This window comes from Oryza sativa, chromosome 7 (genome assembly GCF_034140825.1).
Source record: "Oryza sativa Japonica Group chromosome 7, ASM3414082v1".
Classification (NCBI taxonomy): domain Eukaryota; kingdom Viridiplantae; phylum Streptophyta; class Magnoliopsida; order Poales; family Poaceae; genus Oryza; species Oryza sativa.
In genome coordinates this window covers 15,691,409-15,709,194 of record NC_089041.1, presented here as the reverse complement: position 1 = coordinate 15,709,194, position 17,786 = coordinate 15,691,409, and the positions used below count along the sequence as shown (strand labels likewise).

The following is a 17,786-nucleotide window of genomic DNA, read 5'->3' as shown; positions in this document are numbered from 1 at the left end:
TTGCACTAACCAAGCCTCTGCATGCACATACATGGCCATACCAAGACACACCGCCGCTTTAGCTCATGTTCCATAGGCTACAGACCACCATTTCCCTCACCACCACCACTCACGGATGTGCAAGAACGTTCTCTACATTTTCTATTTTGTGCTCGAACCGATTCGATCCACCGATCGCCGCCGGTGAGCCGTAGACCGAGCTCAGCTATGGCTGCTCCCGATGTGAGCTAGCTAGGGACTTCATTTCTTGAATTTGGTCGACTCTAGGGTCCAATCTGAAAACTGCCATGACTCATATTACTATAGCAGGACCATGATGAAAATAAAAAAAAAGAATAGCGACTTTTAATAAAGTTTGCTGTCCAGGTGGCAGAAGGAGTGCGGGATGATTCCCCCAACTTCCGATGGCCTCTCTGCAAATCTCCTTTGACTAACCTGTGGACCCGGCTGGAATTCAATTTCGAAAATTGATTTCTGTTTTGGTTTAAAGCAGAGAATGAGCAAAACTTCTAAAATTTGTAGAAACTTCATTTTAACTTCAAAAATTGTGAAACAAGTTTTGTTAGATCCATAAAGCTGTGAAATATTTTACAAAAATATAAAACTGGGTACTTTCTGTACAAACGTTTCCTTTATTTTTGTTTTGCCATAAATGTTGCCTAGAAATTGTTAAATCCATAAAAAATTGAATATAGCTCTAAAAATTTTGAAACCACTTCTGTTAACTTTCTAAAATCATGCACTGTAACTTTGTAAAAGGAATTTTGCTCACTTATGTACAAAAATGTTGCTTAATAAAACATAGCCCTTTTTAAACCTTTTTTATTGTAAAATGCATATCTCTGTAAATAAAAAGTGACAAAATAAAAATTCCTTCACCAGAGACCACCTGAGACCAGCACACACTCACTGCATAAGTTTCATGCATTTTGGTTTTTATGCATTTTTGTATTTATCGTATACGCGTATTTTGTATAGAGGAAGAATACGTCGAAGAAGAAGAGGGTGAGTTTCTTGACGACCAGGTTCAGGAGTTTGCAGACGAAGGCAAGTTTGCCCCTCCTTTGACCACATTGATCCTATGTTTTATTGGGCTAAATGATTCTATTGCAAACATGCATACGTTAGCTAGTATTAATTTTGGTAAAAAAAATTATATAAATGTGGGAATGGTAGATATGACCTAATTGCTGCATAATCCACCTTGAAATATTGAATCCTTGCTGGTTGTAACCATAGGGTGCTTTTGAATACAATTATTGTGTTCTTTGGGATTATACTATGCTTATATTGCCGCTATATGCTTATATTCGGTTACCGCCTTGCAAATTACTCGTTTTGATAAATGTTATATGTGAAAATGGTTATTTTGATGTTGCTGGACAGAAATTTAAATGTCTGAGTATTGTGAACTGAAAATGGAGATAACTTGTTTTTAAACTTGGGCGGCGAGTGGTGTACATATGGTGGTAGTTGTACACCGATAGGGGGAGCGTTCGCCCGGGTCGATTAAGGACCCCACTCTATGTCACCAACTAATTGAAACAATACAAACCACATGTGCTAAGTATGGGCTGGCCTCAACCTATTAAGTTGTTTAGAGTTTAGCGTTGCATCTTGTAGGCCGAAGGGTATGGGTTACCGGGTTTTGGTAACTTATCGGAACTTCCTATGGTTTGTGATGTGATGAAATTGATTAATGACATGTGGTATGTGATGATTTGAGCGGGTAGTCTGTCCAATACAACGGTGTTGTGCCTCGTGAGGGATTATGGGTTGGGTTCCTTATGGCGCTAGGTTAAAGCGTGGGCCCGCTACCTAGTGGCGCTACCTTGCTAGTAGCGTGGGTAAAACACACATCGTGTTGGTGTAAGGGTAGACAATAAACAATGTAACGGTTTCGTTATGACCTCTAGATCACACTCAATGTGTAGAGTGTGGTGATACCGACGGGTATCGGACAAACTAGAGCGATCCATATCGTGTGGCCTTAAAAGTTGTACAAACTCTGCAGAGTCTAAAACTAATTGATTAGCCGTGCTCACGGTCATGAGCGGCATGGTGAAGTGTCATGAGTATAGTTGGTGATTTTGATAAACTCTTGTGAACTTGGAAAATGGTTGGAATGTTTTGTTTGTGAACTTGGGTAAAGTTCGGTGAATGGTGATGAGATGATGGCGAGTAGTGATGATCTACCTTGAGGGGTAGATGTGTGTTATTTATTCATTCACATTACAAGTTTTACTTACTCTATACTATTGTTATAAAATTCCGTTGCGGAACATGTTGTGAACTAAAACTGGCATTTATACAAATTAACCTATACATAGCTTATCCTTGAATATGGCCAACATGTAGCATGCTAGGGTTGTTTCCGACTTGCCAGTACATTAATTTGATTAATGTACTGATTTCTTGTCTTCTTTTACTTGTTTTTGCTCAGACCCTGCTGCAGGTAATGACTGTTTGGATGAGGAGTTTGATGTAACTTGTGATGTTGCAGATTTCCAGGATGGTTCTAACTAGGGATTTACCCTAGTCGGTTTGCCTATGGGCTTTTGGGTAGCACGCTTACCGCATGAACCAATATTTATGGCTTGTCGCCAAGTACTGCTTAGAACCTTATTAAGACTATTTATGCTTATTGCTTAGAACCACTTATTATTTGGATATCATGCTTGAGATGATTTATGTGAGACTATGTTGCATTCCTGGGCGACTAGTCCCACATGAGGATGGGTTTGAAATGGTTGAGATAACCGGGGAATATGCCTTTGTTGAGATCGAGTCTCTGGGGTACGCTTTTGGTCGCCACCATCGAGTGGTTGACGGGCGTATGACGTAGATGACTGGTGTGGCTATTCCAACGGTTGTGTCTTCTATTTCATATCCGATGGCTTAGAGCCTATGTAGTGCACTCTTCAAGACATGTCGGGGTCTGCGATGAGGTTGGACGGTTACCGTATTTATTTGGGCTTTATTTGAGACCCCATCCAACCAGATATTTCGCGCTGACATGCCTCAGAGCATTGCACCACCTAGGTTTGGGACGTCCTCACAAGTAGGATACAAGATTATTGTTCACTATAATCAACTAAAATATAGTGATTGCTTTGGTGAGTTATAAACACTAAAGTAGATATTAATTGCTTAGACGTGGTGTTTAGGTAATTGTTACCCAGTAATTGATGCGTATCCCATAGTATGTTTCAGGTAGGTGTAGAGGTGGTGACAGCCCTCGAGATCACTTAAGTCCTCCCTGTCCGTGTACGTAGTAGAGCGACATCTGGGAACAGCGGGTTGCCAGTGCCTGAAGTATTGTATTAGGATTAAAGTTAAGCTTTCCCTAGACACCGTTTCTCACTAGAAAATCCTCTCTATGCTGGCCTATCATTTGCTTGGTGTCCTTGGATGAACTGGAGGCAGATCTACCACACACGTTCCCTTGGATTCGATACCCTTGGAATACTCTGTATGGGAAGTGCTACATCGGTATATTTGTGCACTTGCGGATTTTATCTGTGATCGTAAGAAATACCAATAATGTGCAACATGTGGGTGTAAATGATCTTATTGATCATAGAGTATGAAGAGCATCTACACAAGTCACAAATTTGACAAAGTTCAATGGAAATGCAAGCAACCAAAATGTATATGGTTTCACAATGTGTAACACTTTTGGCTCTGGTAGGAATTGATATCAAATGAGGAACTTTACAAATTTTATCATTTTGAAATATAAAACATTTGGAATTTAAGTCAAACTTGGAACGAGACTGTAGTAACTTTATTTTACTATCCCATATCTTACAACAACTTACACTTAGATCATGCAATGTGCAACTCACATCTCTCAGGTTCCTGGATAATGTTTGGCTTTCCTTACTCAGAACTTGAGAGAGTACTTAACTTATGAACCAATACATAAGAGATATAAAACAGAGTTCATCATTTCAACATGGAGAACTAGATTGTCTTACATAGCATAAAAATCTAGCCTATATTTTTGGTATTTTCTATTTTGCAAATTTTTATGTTGTTTTCAAACTTATAAATGCAATGCAGAAAAGAAATATGCAATGTGATACATGTTACCTTAGTGGGGGAGAGACATCTCCCTCAAGCTTGCTTTTTGCTCAGGGCCCTTGATAGGGATTGAAACCCTGGAAGCGGTAGTAAGCCTGCAAGTTAGTCTGCTGTTGCTGCATCAGATTGTTGATATTGGCGAACTAAGTGTCAGCATTCTGCTGCCATTCTTGTGTCTGAGCTATGTGTCCCTTGAGGTTGTGTTGAATTTCTCCCACTTGCAGTTCCAACGTGTCCAGTCTCCGAGTGAGCTCTCCCAAGTCCCCTCGGGAGAAACTGGAGTGCCACATCTTGAAGAGTGGAGGCATGCTTTACAATTCAAAAACACACACACAAAAATAGAGTGCGTAGATCTTCCCAAACGAAATCCCGTGCAGTCGGCCTAGCACATGCTAGCCGACTAGGATAATAGATTTTCCTGTGCGGTCGGTATAACCAAATCACACGGGATAATCAATTATCTCGTGCGGTCGGTATAACATGACCGCACAGGATAATGGATTATCCCGTGTGGTTAGGCTGCCCGCACGCGAAAATATGGATTTTCGTAGACCCCTGGGTGCAGACAGGCGGTACCTCCACACGAAAAAATGCGTTTTTGTTAAGCACCCGGCTGCGAGCGCCCTAATTTTCCCCTCTTTCACTGTACCAAGAATAATCAACAGTGATATTTTCTCGATCACAGAATAAAGCAATATATATAGTGTAGTATTGACTTATAAGTTCAGAGGATAGTAAACCAAACCAAGAATTTATATTCTTCACCCGTGTAGAAAAAAACACACGGGTGTCTTTTCTTTTTGGTGTGATAAAGTTTTTATTGTGCACTACTCTGTAATTAATAGTTATAGCTCGTTACGCAAAAACCGAGATATTCTATTCCGTTATTAAAAAAGAAAAAACACACCATCGGAGAAGCTTGAAACCAACAGAATTCCAAGCGACACACCTTGGGCAAATTTCCACGATGTATGCTTCCTCCAAACCTTACGGCGGCGACGGCGACAAATTAATTGGATGGGATCGCCATCCTATCGGCTGAATAGCAAACCCTAAAAACTAACTCTTAACAAAAAATTACCCCATCCCAAAAACTGTTCGCTAGACCATATATACATGCGACGCAAAGGCCGACTCCGGAAGCCCGGATATGGCACGCAGGCCGGTCTAGTACAACTCGACTAAAACAGCAAACTAACTCCTCCCTTCGTATTTTAATATATGACGCCGTTGATTTTTCGACTAACGTTTGACCATTCATTTTATTAAAAAAATTTTGTGCAAATATGAAAATATTTATGTCATACTTAAAGAACATTTGATGACAAATCAAGTCATAATAAAATAAATGATAATTACATAAATTTTTTTGAATAAGACGAATGGTCAAACATCTATCTTCTATTATTATATACTAAAAGTCCATTAAACTTCCTACAAACGCTGTCAAGCTGCCACGCGGAATTCCTACAAACGCTCCTAAGCCGCCACTTGGCGTTCTAATATATTAGAAACATCTAACCCTTGATTTTCATGTAAATTTGTGGGTCTATTATTTTAGACCATTAGATTAGATTAGATTAAAAACAGAATTAATCCCTCCCTGACGTGTACGTGTATCTCGCACGTAAGTACATACTTGATTTCTCTTTTTCCTCCCCATTCAAAACGCTCTCAAAGCCGTCACGTAGGATCCTTCCTACAAACGCTCCTATGCCACGTGGCGTTCTAATATATTAGAAACATCTAACCCTTAATTTTTATTTAAATTTATAGATCTATTAGTTTAGACCATAGATTAGATTAAAAACAGAATTAATCCATCCTGACGTGTACGTGTATCTCGCACGAACGTATATACTTGATTCCTGTTTTTCCTCCCCATTCACCCCTTTTATTATTTTTTTACTAGATATACCGCAAAAATATATTTATATTACCTCCAATTTTTACACTATTGATTTTTATCATATGTTTTATCCTAAGCCGCTAAGTGGCACTCCTACAAACACTCATAAACCGCCCCGTGTCACTTTCTAATCTAACCGTCTTAAATTGGTGGACTCACTATTTTAGAACATTAGATTAGATCTATTTAAAAAAGTCTCAGCTTCATAGAAATTATTTACTAAAAAAATAACGTACATGTTCTTAAAAAACCCAAACAGACATCCTGATGTGGCATGATAAAAAAGCCAAAAAAAAACCATATGTACGCGGTAAGAACAATATGGTCTTTAAAATAGGATTTCCTATATTATAAATAAAATTTATTACTCCATAAATATGCACAGTTAAACTATATTAATATAAAAGTACCAAATCAGCTGTCTTTAAATGCTCATCTTTTAAATTATTTTTCAAATATATATCTAACTTATAATCCTTTGTATTTTTTAATTAAATAAAATACTAATCACTTATAATAGTTATATGGAACTGCTAAGTTCATTACGACACATGGTGCCGACATATAATAGTCCATGAAATTTCCTACAAACGCTCGTAAGCCGCCACGTGGCACTCATACAAACGCTCTTAAACCGCCACGTGGCACTTTCTAATTTAACCGTCAATTTTCACTTAAATTGGTGGACCCGCTATTTTAAACCCATTATATTAGATCAGCTTCATCGAAATTATTTACCAGAAACAATAACATACATGTTCTCTTAAAAAACCAAACAGACATCCTTACGTAGCAAGACAAAAAAGCCAAAAAAAAACATATGTACGCTGTAAGAACAATATGGTATTTAAAAGAGGATTTTCCATATTATAAAATAAAATTTATTACTCCACAAATATGCACGGTTAAACTAGATTAATATAAAGTACCAAATCAGCTGTCATTAAGTGCTCATCTTTTAAATTATTTTTCCAATATATATCTAACTTATAATCCTTTGTATGTTTTTAATTAAATAAAATACTAATCACTTATAATAGTTATATGGAACTGCTAAATTCATCACGACACATGGTGCCGACATATAATATGTAATGTCATAATTATTTTTCAAATAATTTAGCTAACATATAATAATTAATGTCATGATCATTTTTAAAATAATTTCACTTGGTGTCAAATTCGCTTGACAAATATATAACACTAATTCAAATCTACATGAAGAAAAAGTGAAACAACATTGTGGTTTACAGTTAGATTAATTTTCATTTATCTGAGATTAAGATTATCTTATCTTAAAAAAATTTAGAACTATTTGATTGGAATTTCCAGGCAGAGATCTTGCTATAATACGACCCCTTAATCCATCACGAGAACTATGGTCATATATAGTTTTTCTTTCGAAATTGGTTTGGTAACAAATGAACAATCATGTGCATTAAACTATTCATCATATATTTTTTATCATTTAGAAATTCTAATATATCGAACATAATTGATGATGTATGTCATACACCCCACTAAAGTGACTATAAGTGTACTCCAACAAATTATTTACTTTAAATAATTTTGGGAAATATATTCTTAGTAAAGATGTCACATGTAACTATGAACAATACATGATGAAAATAAACCGGACGCTAAACAATATATCTTAGTCAAAATATAAAGAATGATATGGTACTCGAAGATTGTCACGGTCATATGTCAGTATAGCTATATTTTTTTATTAACCTCGCTCATTTTGAAAGATAGTATTGTATCTATACAGTAAAAAAAATAAGCATTACCGATTAATACCATAAACAATTTTGTCTACATTCCCTCTTTTTTTCATCATTGGAAAAATATTTTCATCACCTACATTCCCTCTTTTTTTTCCTTAAAGGGCACCAAGCATGCTATGCTAGCACAAGTATAGCAAGGGTCATACATATGGTTGAGTTGAAGCCGCCCCAGCAGAGACCACTATTGACAATAGTGCTTCACTTTGTACTTTCTGATGCTATTATCTATAAGGGTGCTGGTAGTGAACTAGATATTGAAATTATGCTTCATGTTGGCATTGCAGGGCATGACTATGTGTTGACAGAAAACACGTGGCCTGGGAGATCTGCTTAACTCCAGTGCAGGTCCAAAGCTCGCCTTCGGATGTATTAGCATGCCAGTTGATTTGATCATGTAATCAACAAGAAATAGAAGCAAAGACACCGTAGTTAAATCTATAAATGATAGCCGATCGGCTAGATGCCGATGACATATCATCTATCTTTGGGCCGATGTCATCTGTGTATCGATCGGCAATCGTGAATAAGTAAAGAAGAACTAAATCTACTCGATCGGCTGTAGATATTAACGATATATACTCCTCATATCGATATATACTTAAATCAAGTGACTGGGATAGATCGGTCATCATGCCGAGACAGTATGAGTCACTTAGATCGAAATATATGTCAATAACAAGACTATATAAGTTTATAGCGTAGCCGATCAAATAGATCTAGCGTGTATCGGCTAATACTCCGATACCACTCTATATCAGGATATTAAAGCAGGTATAATATATCAAACAAAAGCCTAACGTATTTAGATACAGCAATATCTTGATATAAAGGGCAGATTTAGCATATCAATGAGACATATAGAATAAATATGGCTAAATCAGATATGATCGGCTGAAACTCCGATGCTATTCTAATCGTCAACTAGAAGGCAGGCTAGAGATCGATATTCTAAGCACGACTTAATAGATCAAACTCAACTGATGCAGCATTAAGTATGAAAAGAAGAACGATATCTAGACAATCAAGCCGCTAGAAGTTCCATAGAATGGTGGATATCTTATATGATCTAGATCAACGTTAAGATCTAACCTAATCGGCTGCCTTCTGCGTACAGATATTGGCCGATAGTAGATTAGATAGCGATATTGCTAGAGATTATGTAAGATATATGATAACTCGACGAATTACATAAACAAGATTAGTGTGTCATGAAGATGGAAGCACTAATCCCGAGAACGCAAGCCGTCATAACAAGTTTTACCTCTTGTTGAAGATCGAAATCGATGCAGCTCAACCCGAAAGCAAGAACTCGTCGAAACAAAACTAAAGCAAAAGGGTGGCGATGCGCCGAGATTGTATTGAACGTGTGTGTTAAAAAATTACATAGGGCCCGGGGTCTATTTATACCCGAGAATTACAAGATATGCCCATACCGGACACGACCATTATCTGTCACAGCCTGAAATTTCGTTTCAGGATTTATAAATTATTTAATAAATTATTAATAGAATTTATATTAAATGTTCATTAATTTACAAGTGAAGTTAAATGTGGGAAATAAAATTTCCTAAATATAAATCATGGTTGGATTTAATTTTTATTAAATTCTCCATGATTAATTATACTCTCTGGAATTTTCTCGGATTTTTCAGAGCTCAATTTTTAATTTTAATAATACAAAGAACAGTTTAGCAATTATTTAAATAATAAATTATTCATTAAATGATCTGGATATTATTATATTAAATACTTTGAGTGTCCAAATATGTTCAAGATTTTTCTTGGAATTATTTGAGCATTGGAAGTATTTTTAACAATTGAAAGATCATCTCATTGGTTAATTTATTTGGAAAAGCAATAAAATTATCCTTCCTAGTCTTGGGCCGAATTCAGCCCATTCCCTCCCTTCCTCTCAGCCCGGCCGAAAGTCTGTTTTGCTTCCCCCGAGCTACAGTACTCCATCTTCCTCCTCCAGCCGACTGTCTCCCGTGCGGTGCACAGTGCCGCCGATCCCCTTCCAAAATCCGGCCACCTCGTTGCTCCTTTTTCCAAATTAGTTGCGGGAATGGAATCCTCTCAATCTCCTCTTCCTTTTCCCCAAGAAATCCCCAAATGTTTCTATGGAAATCCTTTCCAATTTCGCGGTTCAATCTTTCCTTTTTCCGGCGAAGATCCTAAACTTTCCCGAGTTTTTCCCGTCGTTGTGCGCTTGATCCCGAGCTCCCGTGCCTATATAAAGGACCCCCTAGTCGTCTTCTACCTATCCCCTCAAGTCCCGTCCGCCGTCGTCGCCGGAATCGCTCTCCCCGCGCTCGCCTTCTCTCTCCACCTCCGGCCGCCGCTCCAGCAGCCCCGCGCCGTCGCTATGGTCGTCGCCTTCGGTCGCCGCTGCCGTCGTTGGGTTCGCGAGGAGGAGAAGAAGACCGGCCTCCACTTCCCCGTCGCCGAAGACCTCTGGAAGTACCTCGCCGACGTGAATCCAAGCTTCGCCGCCGCCGGCCGCTGGTCCAGCCGCACCTCGCCGTCGCCTCGGCCGTCGCCCTCCTGTGCCGCCACCTCTCTCGGCTCTGCAAGGTCAAGAGCAAGCTCGGCAGCCAGTTCCCTTGCGTCGAAGACCTCGGGAAGGTCGCCGTCGTGATCGCCAAGCCGTCGCCGACCTCGTCCACCCCTCTGTTGCCTCCGTTCGTCGCCGGAAAATCGTCGCCGCCGTGGACAGTACCTCGCCGCCCTTTGAAGCTCGTCGCCGGCCATCTTCCGTCGCCGTCTGTCGTCGCGTAAGTGTTGGTAAGGACCGTCGCCTTGCGCTCTTCCTCCAGGTGCCCTCCATTTGCATTATTGTGCCGTGGTTCGCCGGCAACCGCGCTCCTATGTCGTTCACCGGTGTAGTTTATCCCTAGGGTCTTAATCCAATCTAACCTAATCCGATGTCTGTCTAGCGTAGTTGTCGTCTCCGTGTGTTGCCACCGGGTGGCCATCGTCATCTCTCCCTCTCCGATCATTTTGGTTCGGTGAGACTTCTATTCGTGTTCCATCGGTTTAGATTTTAATCTCTCATTTGTGTCGTCGAGTAGCCACGTTGTCGCTGCCACACAGCTGTGCCGCGCTTAGCTACTGCCTTAGTGTGCGCTAGCCGCCTAGCCGCCGCCGTGTCGCTCCCTGCCTCAGTCGTGCTGTTGCGCCGTGCCGCTGTGCTGCTGCCTTAGTGTGCGCTAGCCGGCCAAGCCACGTTGCCGCTGCTGCTGGTGTTGCGATGCCACCGCTGCCGCCAGCGCTTTGTTGCCGTGCCATCGCTGTCGTGCTGTGTCCCGGCTGTGTACCGCTTAAACCTAGCCGCCGCTTTAGCCGTTGCTCGGTAATCAAGTTGTCTAGCCGTAGGTGCATCCCTAGGTTCCTACCGGCCTATCGTTTGTCGTACCGGGGCTTTACCGTGAATCGTGTCTAGCCCACCGGTTTAGCCGCAGCCGTTGTTGAGTCGTTCGCTCGTTCGTTCGAACGAGGTGTTCCCCGTGCTTCGTTCGTTCGTCCGTGTGGAGTCGTCCTTTAGTTTAGAGTTGTTCAGAGCCGCCGGTTCCATTCGCCGGTTTCGGTTGATCATTTGGATGATCCCGTGTCACGTAGAATTGACTCGTTGAGTCGGTATCTCGTGAGGCCCGCTTGCCGGATCGACCCAAGCCATCCGATATTGGTCAACTCTTGGTCAAGATTAATCTCAGCCGTCAAAAATTGATATAAATCCGTTCTCTCTTTTCAGTGGCATATTATTTCTTTTTAATATATGTCATCTACCAAATATAATCTAATCTTTTTCCGGAGGTTGTTTTAATCTTTTATCTCAGTTATAAATCATTTGTAAATGATTTAATTAATTTGGAATAGTCTTTTCTTTAATAGGTTTAATTGGAATTAAATCTTGTAAAATTCGTAACTAATTCATATGAAGTCAGAATGAGGCCGTTCAAGTCTCATAATTCATCTAAAATCATGATCTACATGTTTGTTTACTTTTATGTACTGTTTATTTGGTTTTTATTAGTCTTTCTCCTCGTTTTTGTATGTTAGCTTGTCGTTTCCGTCGTTTCGAAGGTTCGTAAGTGCGTCGGAAGTGTTCCAGAAGACTTATTGAAGACCGAATATTGCAAGGTAAGTCACACAGATCCCAAACACAATTCCTTTGAGCATGTTGATCCTATATTTAAATTCTCTATTTATTTCAACTGTGCATTTATTTTCGAATGTCATCGGGTGGTGAGCCTTTCCCATTTAATTATGGCCGAAGATGACTTTATTTTCCTATGGGTTATAATTTGATTAGCTAGAACCTTATATATTGGTTTGGTTCAGCTAGATGCTTATAATAGATGCTTAGCCATGCTTAGAAACAATAGCTCACTAATGGGATAAATCATGCTTCACTATCACTTGTGGATATTTAATGGAAGCTCACGATGGTCAATCGTGATTGGTTAATTAATTACTTGCCAATTAAAACTTGATAATGGTGGGTTGTGAGCACATGGTTTTGATGGTCGTGCTCATGACAATTAAGGACCGGTTCACGAGTTTCGGTTGTGAAACATTAACCGTGCCAACCACAAGCCAGCGTGGGCAACGGCTTTACCTTTTGTATAGCATGGTTCATTGCGGAGCACCAGATTGAGAAGTGGCGGAGATAAGCCCACGGGGGTCGCTGGGGAGTCCATGCCTTGTTTATAAGGGGGTGATTATGATCCAGGAATGGTGCACTGCTTTGAATTGTGTTATGCAGGAGGTATTGTCACAATCTCTATTCAGGTACTTGTTAAGTATCGCGACACGTGGTTGACATGATGTTGAGGTTGTGTCTTGTGGGTACAGTGGTACACCTCTGGCCAGAGTAAAACTATTCGAATAGCCGTGCCCGTGGTTATGGGCGGGTCTAACAATGTCTTTCGTGATTAGTTTCACATCTCCCACCATAATAAACGATGCTGTAATTGGTAACAACTTGTTTAGCTCCTGGTTTGGAATGGTATATTCCTGGTTTGGAGATAGAACTGTGCAGCCGGGATTGGTTGTTCAGAATGGTTGGGCCTATGCAACACGGGTGTGTTGTATAGTGTTGATTTAATATTGTTTAATTACTCAACTGTTTTACTATTCTCTCAATTGCTTATTAAATGCTGTTTATGCAAATGAGCCCATATTATGCCATCCTTTGTTATCCATTGCACTTGCATATTTGCTGCGTGGCTTGCTGAGTATGTCATATGCTCACCTTGCAATAATCAATCAAACCTCAGTTGAAGACAAGTTGCGATGGAGAAAACGTTTGGCTTATACCCCAGTTGAGCTGCCTGTGGGAGTGGAGCCGGAGCTTCGCTAGATTTTATTTTTTCGCTGCAGTTTTCTTCATGCTGAGGACTAAGTGCCTCTTATGTAAGTATTTATTGCTTTAGTTATTTTGATGAATCTGTATATTAAATTGTCAGTTTGTGTACCTCGGCTGATTCCTGGACGAGGATTTCATACACAAATTAGTTCGAAAATTACTAGTGAATTTCTGGGCGTGACATTATCTCTAACAAACTCTAAGATACCATAAGTCTTTGCGGTAGACTTTTGCCCACACTTATCTATAAGGAATTTATATAAAATATCCTAATTAATAGATACAATTGCCTTCCTAGGACTCTATCCATGCGTGGCAATCATCTTGAAGTACATTAACGTGAACCCGATGTCGCGTTCAAGCCGTATTGTCGGAATCGGCTGTATCGGCTTATTTATCTCGACTCAGACCCAGCCGATCTTAACCATAGCCGATCTGGACTCCAGCCGATTCCTGCTCAGCCGATTCCTGCTCTGTTTCCGAACTCGATCTCCGCCTCCGACTCCGCTTTGATCAAATCCTCTTTCCTGACACAGATGCTACCAAATTTGGTTGTTAACACATGCCCCCCAAGTCCGGGATATTCAATAATGTTTCGGATTTGCCATATGCCGACTCCGAGCAAGTTTCACACTCTGCCGCTTTCGACCGTTATTCCAGCGCTTTAAATACTAACCGTTACCCCCGAGAAATCTCACGCCGTGACTTCCGTTTTCACCGCTCAAGAGAAACCTTTTCTCTCTCTTCTCCAGCGATTCCTCCGGCACAAAGGCGATTCCTAGGCGATTTCCTTCCGACGAGATCTCCACCCGCACCAATGTCATCTTCCGCCAGCCCACCTGGTGCACCATCGGCCGAATACGCTGAGGTAAGTTCTCATCGGCTAAATCCCCTTCTTTAGCAGCAAATCGATCTTCTCCAATCTGATACCACTCTCTCCCTCTGAATTGCTTTGGATTTGTAGCACCTTTCCAACCTAGTTGCGATTCCCAGCCTGTCGCATGAAAATCACTACTTTCTTGGCCCAGTCGGCAATCCAGACCTCACCAAGTTCATTATTGGTGAAACCAATAGGATTCCCTTTAGATTAACTAACCCAGATCTAGGTCACTGGAAGAATACCTTCAAATCCTGGCTGTCTCTAGAGAAAGTTCCACCAGAAAAGAGCTGGACCACATGGTTCAAACGTGTATCAGCCAGCAAAAGGGTTCACTGGGATGAAATTGGAATCGGCCAAGCACTTGAGCTTACTATAGCGAACTCAGCCAAAGATGAACCCCTGATGGCAGCTGCTTCTTACTTTTGGTCAAACACTACTAATGCCTTTCTGTTCAATCAAGGGCCGATGACTCCAACCCTCATAGATATCAGTATGATCACAGGTCTGGATGTCACCTCATCGGCCAACCCTATGAGTTTGAACACAAAGAACCAATATGACTTCAAAACCAAAAGCATAGGGGGTTGGTCAGGCTATGTGGCAGCATACATGGGCCAGGGCTCGGTCACCCCTCGAGAACATGTGGCCTTTCTATTAATGTGGCTAGAAAAATTTCTTTTCTGTGGATCAAGTTGCGGCCCCACAACCAACTGGCAATTTCTGGCTGAAGCTCTAGAAACAAAGAGACAATTCCCCTTGGGCAAAATTTTCCTCGGCTATCTATACCAGATGTTGAGCAATGCATCGGCTAAGATAGCAGTCGGCTCAGTAGTTGGAGCAGGTGGACCCTGGTGGCTGCTACAAACCTAGTTAAACCTGATAGTCATGAAGGTTGTCAATCGGCCATCCGTATCAGAAGCTGAGTTCCCAAGACTAGAGCCAATTGTAGATGATGATGGAGAAGAGCGTACTCATCGGAGATGCACATCATACGGAGAATACGCTTCTACACCAACTGACGCCGGAGCAAAACTATCGGCTGAACTGCTCAAGGATTGGTTTTGAAGCTTCTATGAAGGCTTTCAAAAAGATGCTAGAATCTGGTTCCTTTATGAAGACTCTGCACAACTTGAGCACCCAGTGGACTTCAGATTTGAAGACATCAACCATAAAGTATACCAATCATCCAGGGAAATCTTCTCAGCTGCAATCAGCTCATGTATCCTTCCTATTGGCATTCATCAAGGAAGAAACATCCAAGCTTCTTATGAATTCTATCATCCAATAAGCTCAGCAAGACAACTCGGAATGGGCCAACTCCCAATCAGCTTATTCTTTGCTAACAAGATCCAATGCCGAGGAGGGATTTCATCAACCCTGATGATGGATCGGCTGCTTGGCCTTCAAGGACCCCCTCTGGGCAGTATTGACAACATAGAACTGGCAACATTCAGAAGCAAAAGCTTTGACAGGTGGTGGGGTGAATGGAAACTGCATTTAATCCACCAACCAGCTTCAATGTACATGACAGACCTCTTTCCAGATGTTGTCCCTCAAGTAAGTCTCCAACTTTGCTCACTTTTAGTTAAATAACTATTTGGCCGATTAATCTCAACCAATCGTCCTTTCAATTTGCAGACAACAGAATCTTCCCCTCCTCATCAAAGCAATAGTGGCAAAGACATCCAATATGCCCCAGGTTTAATTCCTAACGGAGGTGTGTTATCTCCTCCAGTTATAGGCTATGATGCCCCCAAGACCTCAGCTCTTCTTCAAGGGCTCGTCAGAGAACCAGCCGATGCCGGCAAAAAGAGGAAAACCAGATCGTCGGCTGTAAGCATCGTAGCCCCAATTAAGAAGAAGAAGACAAAGAAAACCAAGCCGGCCGATGATCTGCCTGCCCTAGATCCATCCATCGAACAAGCTCTGGATGAAGAGGTAATTGAAGACGAGGTTGATCAGGCCGCAGCCGAAGTAAGTGATACTGAAAGAACACCATCGGCTTCACCTAAGCAAACCTCTCCAACTCCTTCTGCTCCGGTTCACTTCTCCAGGGTAAGTGTTTCTTATTAATCCCTTTCGTGATTATTTTGTCTTATAGCCGATCACTCCCAAGTCTTATAATTGTAGAAAAAGAAGACTGCAGTAAAGAAGAAATCGGCTGTAACAACATCTAAACCAGCTCCACCAGTAAGATAGTTTTAACTTTTATCAGTTAATTTTTAGCCAATTCTATCTGACACTTGTTTTCCTTCAGCCTTCACCTCCTCCTTCTCCTTCTGTTCAACAATCATCAAGTGATCAGACCCCTTCAGCTGCGGGAAGTCATCACGTCGAGGAAGAAGAACAACCAGTTGCTCCTGCTATCCCAGTAAGTTTCTTTTATCATAACACGCATTCAAATCGGTTGTAATCGTTTAACCTCTAATATGCTTCTAAACTGTCACTGCAGGTATTAGCCGATCTTTTCTCTTTTGACATCAGAGACTACCTTGATGAAGGAGAAGAAGATACCACAAGCAAAGCCTTGGCTCCTTTATCTGATGATGTGAAGATAACTCTAGGAAGCATTTTAGATCGGCTAGAGGCATCATCGCTAGACAGCTTGGTGGTTAACTGTGGCTCAATCAGGGCTCGGCTACATGAGATTCAACCTTTAATCCCAGATGAGTTAGCCGATATCCTTACTCTAGCCGTTTACCTTGAGCAACACCAATTCAAACTGGAGAAAGCCAAGTTAAGACTAGCCGAACGGCGAGAACGTAAGGACATTGAGGCCACTATCCAAGCCAACCGATAACTTGTGCATGAAGAGAAGTCCAAGCTTGATCAATTATCTGAAGGTCCAATCAAGTCTAACATTGATCGGCTTGAGGCTCGCAAGATTGACCTCTTAGCACAACTTGAAGAATGTAACGCTGAGCTGGATATGGAACATAAGAAACTAGCCGATCTCCCCAAGTCTATTGAAGAACAGAAAGCAAGACTCAAATCGTCTATTAAGCATGTTGCTGAACTGACCAAGTCCCTGAAAGTTATCCCTGGAACCGATGCTCAAGATGCCCAGGCCATAGAGGAAGTATAGCAGATTAGGCAGAAGGCTATATCGGCTATCCAGCAATACGTATCGCAATAATCTTTATGTAATAGGACTCAAAAAATTTTTTAATCGGCTGAGACATTCTGATACTCTACTGTCTTAACAATCCTTTGTGCCGATTAATATGACTTTGAAATTTGCTCAAAAAATTTTATACTGCATCTTGATATATATATGCCCCCCTAGTTTTACAATGTCGAGAGCATTGATAAAATTATGAAACATCTAAGGGCAATATAACAATATCGGCCATTGTACATCGGCAAACCACAACCAATTACATTATAAAAACAACTAAGGGCGATATAACAATATCGGCCATCTCAAGGCGATGTAAACACATCGGCTGTCATGTATCGGCAATAGTAGCCGATCATGCGTGAACCCAAACACTTGGGTAATATTTCTTCAAATATTTGCCATTGAGCGCTCGCCCATAAACTTCACCATCAAGCCCTTGCAACATATATGCTCCCTTAGACACAACCTTATGAATTTGGAACGGTCCTTCCCAATTCGGCGACCACTTACCGAATTTACTATCACGAGTACCAATCGGCAAAATCAGCTTCCATACAAGTTCTCCCTCCGAAAAATCTTTAGGCACAACTTTCTTATTATAATGCCGAGCAACACGTTCCTTGTCCTTAGTAACC

At 41.0% G+C, this 17,786-nt stretch overlaps 1 long non-coding RNA gene and 1 other non-coding gene across 2 annotated transcripts; both read left to right on the top strand.

Annotated features, from left to right (window-relative positions):
* The first annotated feature begins 9,768 nt into the window (after positions 1-9,768).
* On the top strand, positions 9,769-13,318 carry LOC107281687 (uncharacterized). Its single transcript, XR_001547448.3, has 3 exons — positions 9,769-10,566; positions 11,842-11,922; positions 13,062-13,318. It is a non-coding gene; the product is annotated as an uncharacterized lncRNA (long non-coding RNA).
* A 1,107-nt stretch (positions 13,319-14,425) lies between these two features.
* LOC107281721 (uncharacterized) lies at positions 14,426-17,197 on the top strand. Its single transcript, XR_010742818.1, has 3 exons — positions 14,426-16,220; positions 16,288-16,401; positions 16,483-17,197. It is a non-coding gene; the product is annotated as an uncharacterized protein (transcript).
* The last annotated feature ends 589 nt before the right edge of the window (positions 17,198-17,786 follow it).